The sequence below is a fragment of the Podarcis liolepis genome (assembly GCF_965112155.1).
Source record: "Podarcis liolepis genome assembly, chromosome: 4".
In the NCBI taxonomy this organism is placed as follows: Eukaryota; Metazoa; Chordata; class Lepidosauria; order Squamata; family Lacertidae; genus Podarcis; species Podarcis liolepis.
This window is the reverse complement of record NC_139558.1, coordinates 23,921,322-23,934,868: the sequence shown is the minus strand read 5'-3', so window position 1 is coordinate 23,934,868 and position 13,547 is coordinate 23,921,322. Positions and strand designations below refer to the sequence as shown.

The 13,547-nt window shown below is 42.6% G+C and overlaps 2 protein-coding genes across 2 annotated transcripts in view; one reads left to right on the top strand and one right to left on the bottom strand.

Moving 5' to 3' along the window:
• The window catches only part of GGACT (gamma-glutamylamine cyclotransferase), a 60,288-nt gene extending 58,983 nt beyond the window's left edge, over window positions 1-1,305 (top strand). Inside the window, exon 4 of the transcript XR_014525587.1 lies at window positions 1,288-1,305. The gene's annotated coding sequence lies outside the window, so the exon portion shown is untranslated. The remainder of the gene's footprint in view (window positions 1-1,287) is intronic.
• Window positions 1-13,547, bottom strand: part of PCCA (propionyl-CoA carboxylase subunit alpha) — a 230,486-nt gene that overhangs the window by 37,713 nt on the left and 179,226 nt on the right. The gene's annotated exons all lie outside the window — the stretch shown is intronic.

Below are 13,547 nucleotides of genomic sequence, written 5' to 3'. Positions count from 1 at the left end.
CAGTACTTGAGCCTTTATTTTTAACTTCCTATAAATGACCTAGGGTTAGGGGTAAGCAGTGGGGTGGTACAATTTACTATTGACACCAAACTGTTCAGAGTGATAAGAAGAGAATGGAATTGTGAGTAGCTCAAGAACGATCTTGCCAATCTGGGTGAATGGACGCTAAAATGGACAATGTGATTCAACTTATTTGTGAAGTGATTTCTATGGGACATAAATGTGACTACTCTGTCTGGATCCAACCAACTGGGTTTTTAACTTTCTAAACACGATGCGGTGTCTGAAAGCATACCGAAAACTACTGGCTTACCTTTGTGTCCTCTATTATCACATGCTCACAATCCCTCAGAAAGAGGAACTCATTTATATTACAGGAAAATCAATCATTCTTGCCCCCTCCCCCCATTTTTAGATTAGATGAGATGGCCCTATTTGCTGGGCAGATCCTGTTCACCGTTCCTTATAATGAGTCAAAATGTCAAGCCTCTATATGAGAAGTTCAATTGATTCTTGAAACACATTGTGAACTTGCTAATAATTTAAAGACATGGAAGGGCTCTTTAAAACAGCAGCTCCAGTTTTACAAACAAAAGCAAGCCACCTGAGACCAGAGAGGACAGGATATGAGCTACTTATAGCAACCAGTGAACAAGAATAGCAGGAAGGCTGCTTATTTTGTTGTAGCAAAGGCCTTTGAAGCAAACAATTTATTAAACATCATAATAGTCGAAACAAAATCTTTGAAGGCAGGTTATCCTTCTCTACACCACGTCCCGTTGCGAGAGAATTGCTTCCTTTTCCTTTTTGGGTTTTTTTCATTTGTGACACTGACACCCAAATTATTTTCCTGAGCAACTTGTGTGAGCTGCTCCTTCTGATGTTAACAAGAATAATTGATCCAAGCTCTCTCTCTCTCTCTCTCTCTCTCTCTCTCTCTCTCTCTGTGTGTGTGTGAGAGAGAGAGAGAGAGACCGGTTTAACTATTTCAGAAGCATGGTGACAACAGCAATTTTGCTGCTTTTCCAGCAACTGGGATATAACTGCTATAAATAAATATTGCCTTCATTGAAAAGGTAGCATCTATGACATAACAGCACAGTGAGATCATTTCAATATGACTTCATTTTTCATATTTTAATTAAAAAGTGACTATTAACACCTTTAGTTTACTAGTAGTCACATTTTATTTGTTTATTCTGCTGATTAAAAACATTTCTCTCTTCTGTTCTCTTCCCACCCCCCTTGTCTCTTGCATAAAATCACCCTTCTTCACCTACCTATCAGTATAACAATCCTCATCAATAAACTCATAAGGAATTGCCTTGCCTTGCCGAATCCCAGCCTGGCCATATGGAACATCATACAGAATTATACCTGGGGATTGTAAGTATTTACTCATTTGTTGTATGCTTCCCTCCAATAAAGCAAGGGCAGCTGAAGAGTGCCTTGCTAGTAACACCCTCACTCAGTTATTTGCTCTCAAATACCCAAGGTCGGAGATTGTTCTGCCGCTGCCAAATATTACTCATTCCTGTCCCTCTGTTTCTCTTGTCTCTCTATAGGCAGCACTCCAGGTTCAGTGCAATGCACAACATCAATGTAGCCTGCCTGCCTGCCTGCCTGGATTGGCTCTACCCATGCCAAGGAGATGGTTATGTTACCTTGGATGCTGGAGGAACAGAAGCTGGGTTGCTATATACAGTCATACCTTGGGATAAATACGCTTCAGGTTGAGCGCTTTCGGGTTGCGCTCTGCGGTGACCCAGAAGTAACGGAGAGCGTTACTTCCGGGTTTTACCGCTCACGGATGCGCAGTCAAAATGACATCACGCGCATGCGCGGAAGTGGCGAAACGCGACCCGTGCATGCGCAGGTGTGCTGTCGCGTCTACGTTCTGTTCAGGATGCGAACAGAGCTTCGGAACAGATCCCTTTCGCATCCCGAGGTACCACTGTATAGTCTTTGGTGTTTGTACTTCTTTCATTTCCTTTTCATGCTCAAGAGCACATACAACCCAAAGATGTGCTGACTTTAAGGCCATGTGAGCTGGCTTCCAATATGGCAGGAATGTAAGACTGTCTTGCCCACTGTACACTACATTAAATTGCAAATCATGTACCACCTCAGTCAGAAACAGCTGAAGATTCCTTGAAGGTTGTCTACTTTCATACAGGCATTCTCTGTCACTAAGGTGGAACCATTTCCAGATTCACACACATGAAAAACATCCAAAAGACCAGGAATGGGGAACCTGTGGCCCTCCAGATGTTGCAGGACTACAACTTCCATCATTCCCGATCACTGGACATGCTGGCAGGGGCTGATGGGTGTCAGAGTTCAACAACAGCTGGAGGGCCAAAATTTCCCCATCCCGGTTATAGACTTAAACAGGTGCTTCAGTTGTTTGAAGAATCTGTTTTTCATGGCTCGGGCTAATACTTCCTGGCTAGTCACCTTCCTTCTACTTGCCATTTACCTTTTAATTGCCAAACACTGAACTCATTAAGTCCAACACCTTGTCCCTGTGCAGAAACATTCTAGTAAGAATACTTAGGATCCATCAATGTTCAATTAGTTCCACATGTTTATGTTTTGGTAGGTGAAATGTCACCCAACAAATGTCTGGCGGCTTGGCTATCACCACCCCACCCCATAATGAAAATCAGCTCAACCTCCAGTTGTAGAACAGTCACAGGTTCCAACAGGAAATAAGAAAAATTATCAGTACATTGTGCATAGACCAGAGCATTACCTTGCAACACTTTTTACAGAACTAACCTCACAGGGTAGGAATTAGGGGCCTGGAATCTTCCTCTCACCCCCTGTGTTTCTACAGCTGGGCCTTGTTACATGTAATACTACTATATCCCTTAAACTGTATGAAACAAGTCAGTTGAACAAACATAAACAGATGCAATTGTGAAGTACTTTTTCCTTAAAAAAAAAAGAGAGAGATCAATATTCTACACCCTTTTGGCAAATATGTGTACTAGCCATACTTTCAAAGAGAAATGCCTTTTCATAGTAAAGGAATCTGTGAGGTAGCTGTCCAGCACTTTGCAACAAATTATTTCGAACCCCCATTTGGAATGAATCTCAACACATTCCAGGAACCCCATAAACAAAGACAACATGTGCAATGTTAACTTTCTCTTTTATGCTGACAGCTTTTCTTCTCCTACCCTCGGCATAATGACCTTCCTGCACAGTGTGTGTTGCCATAAAAAGAAACAGAGCCCTGTAAAATTAGAGGAACTGTTTAATATCAAACTGTTTTATCTAAGGAAGACACCAACTCCAAGGTAAACACCAAAGAAAAGGTACATGAATTAGAAGTATTTGTTTTTGCTGCTGATTCTTTGACTTTACATTGTTCAAATAAACCCGGTCAGGCTTTAGTTATACCTTACAGAGAATGTAAGAATGTTAGCCCAGAAAACATTTGACAGTATAAGGTTGGAACTGCATGACATTTTTTGATCTTCTCCATGTTACAAAAGGGGGGGGGGGAGCATTTCAGTACTTTTGCACAAGAACTGCAATGAGATATTAAGACAAAGCCTGGGCAGCATTGTAAACCAAAACAGAAAATGGTAGAACAGAGCTTATCACCAGGCAGATGGCAAAATTAATTGTGCCAGAAGAAAGGGCTGCATTTTATTAAAGGGGGGATGTGACTCAGGATTCTAACTTACATTCAATGGACTATAATAATCTATCAGAATGAGATTGATGACACAACTGAATGTTATTGCTGTTGTCACAGGCTTGTATTAAAATGGAAATCCCCTTAGCTTACTACTTGCATCAAAATGTTTATTGAAAGAAAAGTCTTATTTAAGTTAATAAAAACAGAAACATTCTTAATTCATAGCTTGACTAATGTTGCAATGAAAAGTGGGTTAGAAATCCCACCTTCTGTATCAAATGCAGCAGCTTCCACCATAACAGCAGGTATATAACACTGTTTCAAGAAGTTAACAAACACCCACTAACTAAACACACTAGAACTGGTACTCACCTGAAGGGTAGATTTCTCTTGTACTCATTGGGTTGGCCTGTATGGTTCCACCTGGTGAATGAAGGCAAAAGTAGCTTTTGGGACACAGCTGTCTCCCCGCTCAGTTTTGTGGACTTGCCAAGCTCAAACAGTCCACAGAGTCTCAACACAACATGTAAGGAAAAAACCAACAATACAACCACTGAAGCATTGCAGTCCAAATTAGAGTGAGGCCCCAATGACCCTATGATGGCAAGAGAAATCCACCCTTCAGGTGAGTACCATAGGGTCATTGAGTTGGGACATCTCCACTGCAACTGTCAGAGGTAACACGGGAGAACTTATTGAATGACCCTCCAGCCAAATCCTGCAACAAAATATGAGAAGCCATATTATAGGAGTTAGGCGATGCTCAAGTGGCCAACAGCTGACCTCTAATATTGTTTTGAGGATCCAGAGGTCTGTCACCATCCCCTGCCAGGTGCTGAGAAAGGACTGAAGCCTACCCCCACTTTCTGGTGTCATTGGTTCAGCTATGGACCATTTGTTGCCCTGCTGCTGTTGTGTGTGTTGGATTTTTTTTTGGGGGGGGGAGATAACGAGGTTTGTTCCATATTTGTTTGGGTGGTAGTTGTGGTACCTGCCTTGAGGGCCACAGTTCTGAAATGACTGGTTCTGCTGGTATCATCTGCAGCAACACTTCTTTTCACAGTGTGTGACTAGGACCTCTTGATTCAAGTAAGAGATTCCCTGGTAAAGACAGAAGCTGTTCATGCTGCACAGATGGCAAGGGCAAATGTCTCATGTACTCATCACACAGTGAAATCCTGGTGCCTTTCTATGATGTTGTTTTGCTAGCTATCCCCATCCTTAGGCAGGAGAGATCTCAAAACTGGTATAGAAACGGGTGTCCTTCAAAAGATTCAGAAATGCTGCATCCAAAGTGTAGTATTTATTAACCAGGGCTAGCAGTTTCTTATATTGCATCGGGTTGGTTCATTCAGCCTGGAGTTGGTATGAATTTGCTGGAGGTCCGCGGTTCTGGGAGCACCGCTGTCCCCTTAAATAGTGCTGGAGCAGTTTCTGGTGGGGCAGTATTCACCGTTAGGGAGACTAGAGAGCAAGGCAGTAATGGCGAAAAGTGGTCATCCAGGAGGAGTTGATGGGATGGTAGCTGCTCTGCCACAGATCCATGGCTCTATTCCCCTACATCCAGTTCAGGAATGGAAAAGGGGCCAGTCCCTGGTGAAGGTAAGGCCTGAGAGCTGCCCAGGTCCCCAGGATCAATGGTAGCCAATATGAAAGGATTAAGAGGGCATAGCTTCTTCTGGCTATGTGAAGTAGGCCTATGTGGCCTACTGCACCTGTTGTATTCCATCCTGTTGGGAATCAGGCTGCTTCTAAGGAAATGGAGTCCAGGATGGCCTCCTGTCTCAGGATGTCCTCTGTTAGTTGGAAGCCCCCCAGGGCAGGCATCATCGCAAAGGGTATGAAGCACTGGTGGAGAAGACAAAGTGGGAAGGGATCCCCCATAAATTCATCCTCTTCAGAAGATACTGAAGAATGGGGGCTCCAGGGATCTGAGAGGCAGGGTCCTCACCCCACCCCCAAATCTGATCAGTTGTGAGGAGAGGTGCACTTGGGTCCCTGGGCTAGGCTTGCTATGCAGGAGAAGGGGGAGTGCAAATGTGGATATGTGGAGTGACCTGCTTCAGGCGCTTTCTCTTCCACAGGGCATTGCAAGCTACCAAGGGGCACACGGGAGGACAAGCCTTATCAAAGGCCACAAGCCAGGGGCTCAATTAGTCACAGAAGCGCTCAGACACAGTCCATATGACGATAGGTGGGCTGTGTCAATTCAAGCACCTTCTTCCTGAAGTGTCAATAGGGAGAGGGAAAGGAGAAGGAAAGAGGGGAGACTTTTAAAAGTTTGTATGTTTGAAGGTTTTTTTAAAGACTGAGTTAAGGAAGGGGAATAGAAAAGTCAGAAGGATCTGTGAAGGGTGGGAAAGGGTTAGAGGAAGGCGACCGCTAAAGAGGGAAGTGAGAGAGGGTAAAGAAAAGAGTATAAAGGAAATTTTAACAAGCCCAAAACAAAGAAAAGTGGGTGCTTGTGTGACTGCTTCATGGGAGGCAGAAGCAAAACTGAGTAGAGAGACACCTATGTCCCAAAAGTCTACTTCTGCCCTCATCCACCAGGTGGAACCATAAAACCCAACCTGGTGACCGTATGATGGCAATAGGAAATTTCTGGGAAGACTTAAAGGTGTTCAAAACCTTCACTACTTGTTCCACAGAAAACTAATCTATTAAGAACATCGGAAAATCATAGGCCCAGGACAAAGGCATTAAGGGTACTTAATTTCAGCCCCAAAAGATGTGGCTTCATCATTTCTTTAGTTCAGTCACTGAGAATTGAATATCTGGTCATCTTATTTCGTGGCAGAGGATAGCCAGAAATGGTGACACTTCTATTATTCATTCACATGCCAGAAGTTCCAGATATTAATGCTGCAGACTTACTAATTAATTAAAATATTAATTAGATTTATATCCTGCTCTTCCTCTCAAAGGAGCCAAGGCTAGCTGCATGCATGGGTCATGCATGTGACTCTTAATCTCAGGGTTGTGGGTTTGAGTCCCATGCTGGGTGAAAGATTCCTACATTACAGGGGTTGGATAACCCCTGTGGTCCCTTCCAACTCTACAAATCTGTGAAGGCCTTTGACTTTCTGAGTGGGCTATAGAGAGGGCGAGGAAGTATTTTTCAAGCAGTCACACAATGCTGTAAAAATCATCTATGTTCTCTGTAACTCTAGCAACAGAGCTTCTAGCTCCAGCATCTATGGGAACTAAACGACAGCTTTGTGATGTCGGTAGGATTGGATTGAATCGCTTAGCTGAGTTTCTCTGAGTTGGCTAGAAACCCGAGAGAAGGGAACAAGCGTGATTATGCACAGCTGAGCAAGCACAGTGCTGAGAGCTCTAACTCTGTGATATGCTGCTCACCGCTGGTGTCCTGCAGTAAAAATGTTTACCATCTGTGTCAGTCCTGAGCTGCTATGGAGCCCTTAACTCACTATAAAATAAGAAGTTAGGGTGGGGGGGTTAGGGAAGAGGACCACTTCTAAACCAAAAATTGCTTGAAATTCAGAATTTTATACACATCACAAGAAGAAAATCTCCACACCTTATCAAACAAAAACAGTTCTGAGCTAACCCTTCCAAGTTTAATACTTCAATAAATGAGAACAGAATGTGAATGCACAGATTCACAAATATTTTGCTCCAGAACCCTTAAAAAAAAAATCAGGGAGCAATAAGAGCAATTGATGAAAGGGGAAAATGCCCTTAGCTTGCTAATGAGTCCATTCTACTATATTTAAAGCTACAGAAATTAACATACTGGTTCAATTTCCATACAAGTGTAAAATCAGGTATTTAACACTGCTGATCAACTCCTGCAGGTTTGTTGGAGTTGAAAGGTGCCGTTCTTGCGCAGCGTACAATACATTCTACCCCTCTAGGTAATTGGCTATAGAAAAGCTCTGAAACTGCAACACTAATTGTGTGACATCAGAAAATTAGTCCAGGAACCATGCCATACAGCTTTTCTATGTTTTCCTGGTTTCACGCCAACTCAAAACAAACAATACATTGGCTTTCCCACTACCTGTTTGCTCAGCTAACAAGGCTATGAGATCTGCCAAGCTAAACAGCAGCTCGGTGATCCGGTGTAAAAGTCCATCAAACCAAATTGTAGGAAATGGCACACCATTACATAGTTCAAATCTGCGGTGAGAGGCATGTGTAGCTTTTATTATAGAAGACCCTCCTTAAAAAGCACCTGTACAATTTCTGATACACTGAGTTAAACTATCCATCAGCCGTGCGTGGCTGCCACCAACCCTACTAGTTTTGCGGTGCCAATGAACCCACAATAACGCTGAAGGTATCCAGCACTGGGCAATCTGCACATTACACAGTGGGTGCTCAGCTTTCCATTCTGTGGGTCTCAACTATGCAGGCCAGCACTACAACCTACAGTCTCCCTCTAACTCCCTCACATCGCCTACATGCATAGAAAGGAACTTGAGTGTGATCCTTCCCTTTACTGGGTAATTTGGCTGATGAACCACAGAGTTTAACAATTACAACTCAGCAGAACACATGAGGACAAATACTATGGAGGGGGGTCAGGTGTGCTGGCTGCACCCCATTTCCCCACCTGACCTTCACTCTTCTGCTGATTTCAGTTGTACCTGATCCTCTACTCTTTGAAGATTCAATTATTAGAAAACTGCAGTAAGCAAAAAACCATCCCTGCATCGTTTTGCAGCAGTATCTCAGTGACAAAAGGGTCTTGGAGCAAATGCAGATCAATTAAACTATATTCCGTAACAAACTTGCATTGCAAAGGAGGAACATTAAACTTTAGGGGATGCATTCCAGTACCCCATCCTGCTGGTGGAAGCCAACCCAAGGATTCCCTTTGGCACAATGGGAGTTCCCTCCACATGGGCTCTTCACAGTTCCCCCTATTCAGTCTGGATGGTTGAGGAAACTCCCAGAACAGATTTAGGGGGTGTAGGGAAGAGAGGAGATGGTTCCAGCCTGCAACAAAAATCCTTGTGCTGATGGAATCGTAGCCTTAGTGCTATGTTGAATACAAGCCAAGGCCTTTTGTAAATCAGTTTGTTATTAGTGTTCCTTAAGAGTAAAAGGCATTTGCTCTAGATGTGGATAAATATTATCTAGTCATGTTCCTGTGGAAATCTCAAGTTGCCAATACTAAGTTCCTTTGAATTCTCTCATTACGTTTTCTTCAAGACTTATGACACACATGCTGTTCTTGTATTACTCAGCACTTGCTGTAGTGAACTAGAATCTAGGTAATGGGTTGGAAATATTAATCCCAAAATAAACTTGGCACTTCGATCCTGTTCACCCACATTGATGAAAACAGTAGCTTTTGCCACTGAATCTACTGAGGCATTCTAACCTGGCAGGCAGGACACAAATATACACAGTTCCATGCTTCTTGTGACGAGATGGTGAAGGACTGCATTAGCTCCAAAAGGCACATACGTCCCCCTCCTACACTTCACAGCCGACAACAGGTACACTCATAGACACCCACAGAGCCTCACAATAAGCATCACTGACTGTCGTCTTCCTCCCCGTTCCTGGACCCCAGCCAAAAAGGCTGGGTAAATATCTCTGGTAGGATAATGAAGTGAGGAGAGAGGATGAAAGTTGAAAAAGCAGAGGCTATAGGGAAGACACTATACGACAACTAGCACACTTCTCCCCCCCCCCCAAACAGTGTGACAATGAGGAAATTGCAGCAACCTATTGCAATACATAAGAGACGCGGGTGGCGCTGTGGGTTAAACCACTGAGCCTAGGACTTGCCAATCAGAAGGTCGGCGGTTCGAATCCCTGTGACGGGGTGAGCTCCCGTTGCTCGGTCCCTGCTCTTGCCAACCTAGCAGTTTGAAAGCACGTCAAAGTGCAAGTAGATAAATAGGTACCGCTCCAGCGGGAAGGTAAACGGCGTTTCCGTGCGCTGCTCTGGTTTGCCAGAAGCTGGCCACATGATCCGGAAGTTGTACGCCGGCTCCCTCAGCCAATAAAATGAGATGAGCACCCCAACCCCAGAGTCGGCCACGACTGGACCTAATGGTCAGGGGTCCCTTTACCTTTACCTTTTATTGCAATGCATATGTCAAAGAAAGGTGCTGTCATTGCAAATGAAACTCACCAGTGGGCACACACTTCTCTCATAGAGAATGCACTTAGTTTTCTCAAAAGACAGACAGTTGTAGGGATTTAAAGAATACTTATAGTGTGGGTTGTGGATGAAGCACAGCTTATGAGGAAGAGTGGTAAGTCCACTCTAAAGAAAACTCCAGAAGTCTTGACTGCCAATTGTTACTCAGACTACAAGTACACGGACTGCACCTGAGGGAACAATGTGTGTTGTTGATAAGGTAGGACTCCTCTACCTTATTCCATGGACAAAAGGAAGGAACATACAAAAGCATGCTCGGTCAGCATGGAACCTACATTAAGTGGCACTATGGTAATGTCACAAGGAAAAGTTGGGAGATACATGAAAAACAACAGTTACACTGAGATCTTTGCTGTAGACGTTGCTGCTGTACTCATTATGCAAATAGCATCACAATTAGCAGAAAGTGGACATGTGACAATCACTGCTAATGCTACAGGCACACAAAGCCTACTTTTACACCATGTAAAAGGGAACCTAGTGAAGCAGTCAGCAGCACAGGATGAAAAAATAAATTACACTAGTGCCTTTCAAAATGCAGCAGGGTTGCCAAATCACCACAGACTGTGGAAACTTCACACTGGACTTCAAGCATCTGGCATTGTGTGCCTTCCCATTCTTCCTCCAGACTCTGGGTCCTTGGTTTCCAAATGAGATGCAAAAGCTGCTCTCATCAGAAAAGAGATTTGGGGAGCCATGTCATCAGCTGGTGTTGGTCCACTGTGCTTCATTAAGTCCAGGGTCAACGCAGCCGTCTACCAGGAGATTTTGGAGCACGTCATGCTTCCTTCTGCAGACAAGCTTTATGGGGATGCTGACTTCATTTTCCAGCAGGACTTTGGCACCTGCCCACACTGCCAAAGGTACCAAAACCTGGTTCAATGCCCATGGGATTACTGTGCTTGATTGGCCAGCAAACTCGCCTGACTTGAACCCCATAGAGAATCTATGGGGCATTGCCAAGAGAAAGATGAGAGACATGAGACCGAGCAATGCAGAAGAGCTGAAGGCTGCTATTGAAGCTTCCTGGTCTTCCATAACACCTCAGCAGTGCCACAGGCTGATAGCATCCATGCCACGCCGCATTGAGGCAGTAATTGATGCAAAAGGGGCCCAAACCAAGCACTGAGTACATGTGCATGCTTCTACTTCTCAGAGGTCCAATATTGCTCTATTTGCAGTCCTTGTTGTGCTGATTTCATTTAATATTCTAATTTTCTGATATTGTTAATTTGGGTTTTCTTCAGCTGTACGCCATAATCATCACAATTATAACAAATAAAGGCTTGACATATCTCACTTTACATGTCATGAGTTTATCTCATATATTAGTTTATATATTAGTTTCACCTTTTAAGTTGAATTACTGAAATAAATGTACTTTTCCATTATATTCTAATTTTCCGAGTTTCACCTGTATGTGGGAGAGGCTGGGAGCCTGGCAGGCATCTCTTCATTTATTTTCTGAAATTATACTATCACCCAACTGGAAGATCACCTGACCCTAAGGGTCAAGGAGGTCAAGATTCCAAATTGGTGCTTGGGAAAACATGCTTGACATTTGGGATATGGATCCTATTTAATCAGTCCCTTGGCTCTACAGTTCCTTATTTCTTTAGGAAAAGCCGATAAAATACATACACAACAGAATCCACTCATGTCTGATGCTAATCTGTGCTTAACCTTCTCTACAGCTTCCACCCCCTTCCAGCTGGATTTTGACAGGTTAAGAAGTATCAGCCTGTCACAACTCTTCATTCTGAACAGTGTGTGCAGTTTTATTCCATCCCTTCTCAGAGAAGAACCAGTAATTCCATTCCCTCCTTAAATTCAGGATTGACAGTTCGAAGTGCTTAGAAAAAGAATCATCCAATATTCCCGTGCCTCTGTTTAATGCTAGTCAAGACGATCCCTATAAATACTTACACCAAAATTCACTTTATATTTTGTCTTACATTGTCTCCAAATGTGTATGTGCTTAAAAAACACCCAGAGATCACTTATTTTGAACAGAGGTGTTTAAAGTATTACTAGCAATTTTTGTCTCCTCCTGTGTATCACAAAGGAACTTACTGTAAGTTATAATATAGGAACAATCACTAGAAGGGGTTAAGAATCTTGCTGAAATTTGCTCCTGCACAATGTCCTTATATACTCCAGTTCTAGGGCACTAAAGCACTACTTGTATTCCAACTTTGTTATTACTGAATTTCTTTGTTACATCCCCATTACAACTTCTTAGCCTTTCCCCCCCAGATAAGCAAGAGACACAGGAAGGAACCTGTATGAATGTGCTACTCACATTACAATTTGCTATGCTAATGTTTACTGAGCTTTGGACTGATATTCAGGAGATGGACCACACGTGCATGATATTTCCTATGCTAATCAAGACCTACCACAAAAGCTCTGCTTTGTTACTTCCTCTGGAGAGAAAAAACACTGGATAGCGCTGCATGATACTCAATAAATATAAAATGGCAAGGATAAACTTGGCCAAGCTGAAGAGATGAATAATCTTATTTTTAATTTACTTAACATATTTTAACTGCCTCTTGGCTCTCTATTAAAACCTCATAAATAGGCCTTTGCTAAATGCTAATGAAAGTTACCCTTTCATTGCTATGGCAAAGGAAATTCAGTATCTGTAATATTCCCCACCCTTGCGCCTGTTGTTTCATTTACTTAGGAAATAAGTGGGCAAATAATGACCATTCCTTCCCTTCAACCTTATATATGGTCTGTTTCTTGAAATTTCCTTCACCATAGTACTGAACTGGTAAACTTAACTGGCATTCAGCTAATGGTCTTAGGGCCATTCCAAACACAAACAGAGGGAGAAATATGTATGCACTGCATAGTTCAGAAAAATAGTCAAAATACTACTGAAATTACCTTTCCTTTACTTCCGGAATGAATTATTACACCCAATTTTACTAATTTCACTGACCAATATTCAGCAAAGAGATGGGTCTGACCTATCCTCCTGCCCATCATCATCACAGTTCAGGTGAAACAAATCACAGAGATCACATTTTTACAAATGCTAAGTTTCCAGAATAAAAAATATTCCACGCTCAGACCATATGTGTAAAAGCATTTCTGAAAAAAATAGAAATAAAATGTCTCCCAAAATAAAATGGCATTTCAGATGCAATAGGAATAATTAGTAGCACTTTGCAAAAATTTAAAAAATAAAAAAGAACCAGGTAGAATTTGAGGGTAGTGTGTATTTAGCAACATCGGTCTATCCTAAAAATAAGGACTTCAATCTTAAACAATAAAAGTGGAGTAATATGAAAGTTGCATATATTTTCTACATGCCAAAATCTACTTCCTTTTACAGTTGCAAACATCATATATTACTAAATTCATAAGGAGCCCCTAGGGAAACCCAAGTACAAAAGCTCTGGCTCTGACTAGGCCCATACCACACACTGGACAATGTGGTCAAACGCATTTCATATCCAGAGGGAGGAAAGGAGGGGGGAGAAGGAAGCAATGCGACTAGAACAGAGTCACAAGGCAGATGGCCAGTTTTATTAATCTGACCTTATTTGTCCAAGACCAGATCAAGAGAACTGCTAAATGCACTGATGCTTCAAAATAATCCACAAACCCTACAAATCTTAGATTTGCATATTTAAGATAAATACCAGATCCATTTGGAATTTCTATCAAGGATTTTGAAGGTGTCTAATAGTCTTAATGACAATTTATCCAGGGTGAACACTTTGTACGGTCTTATGC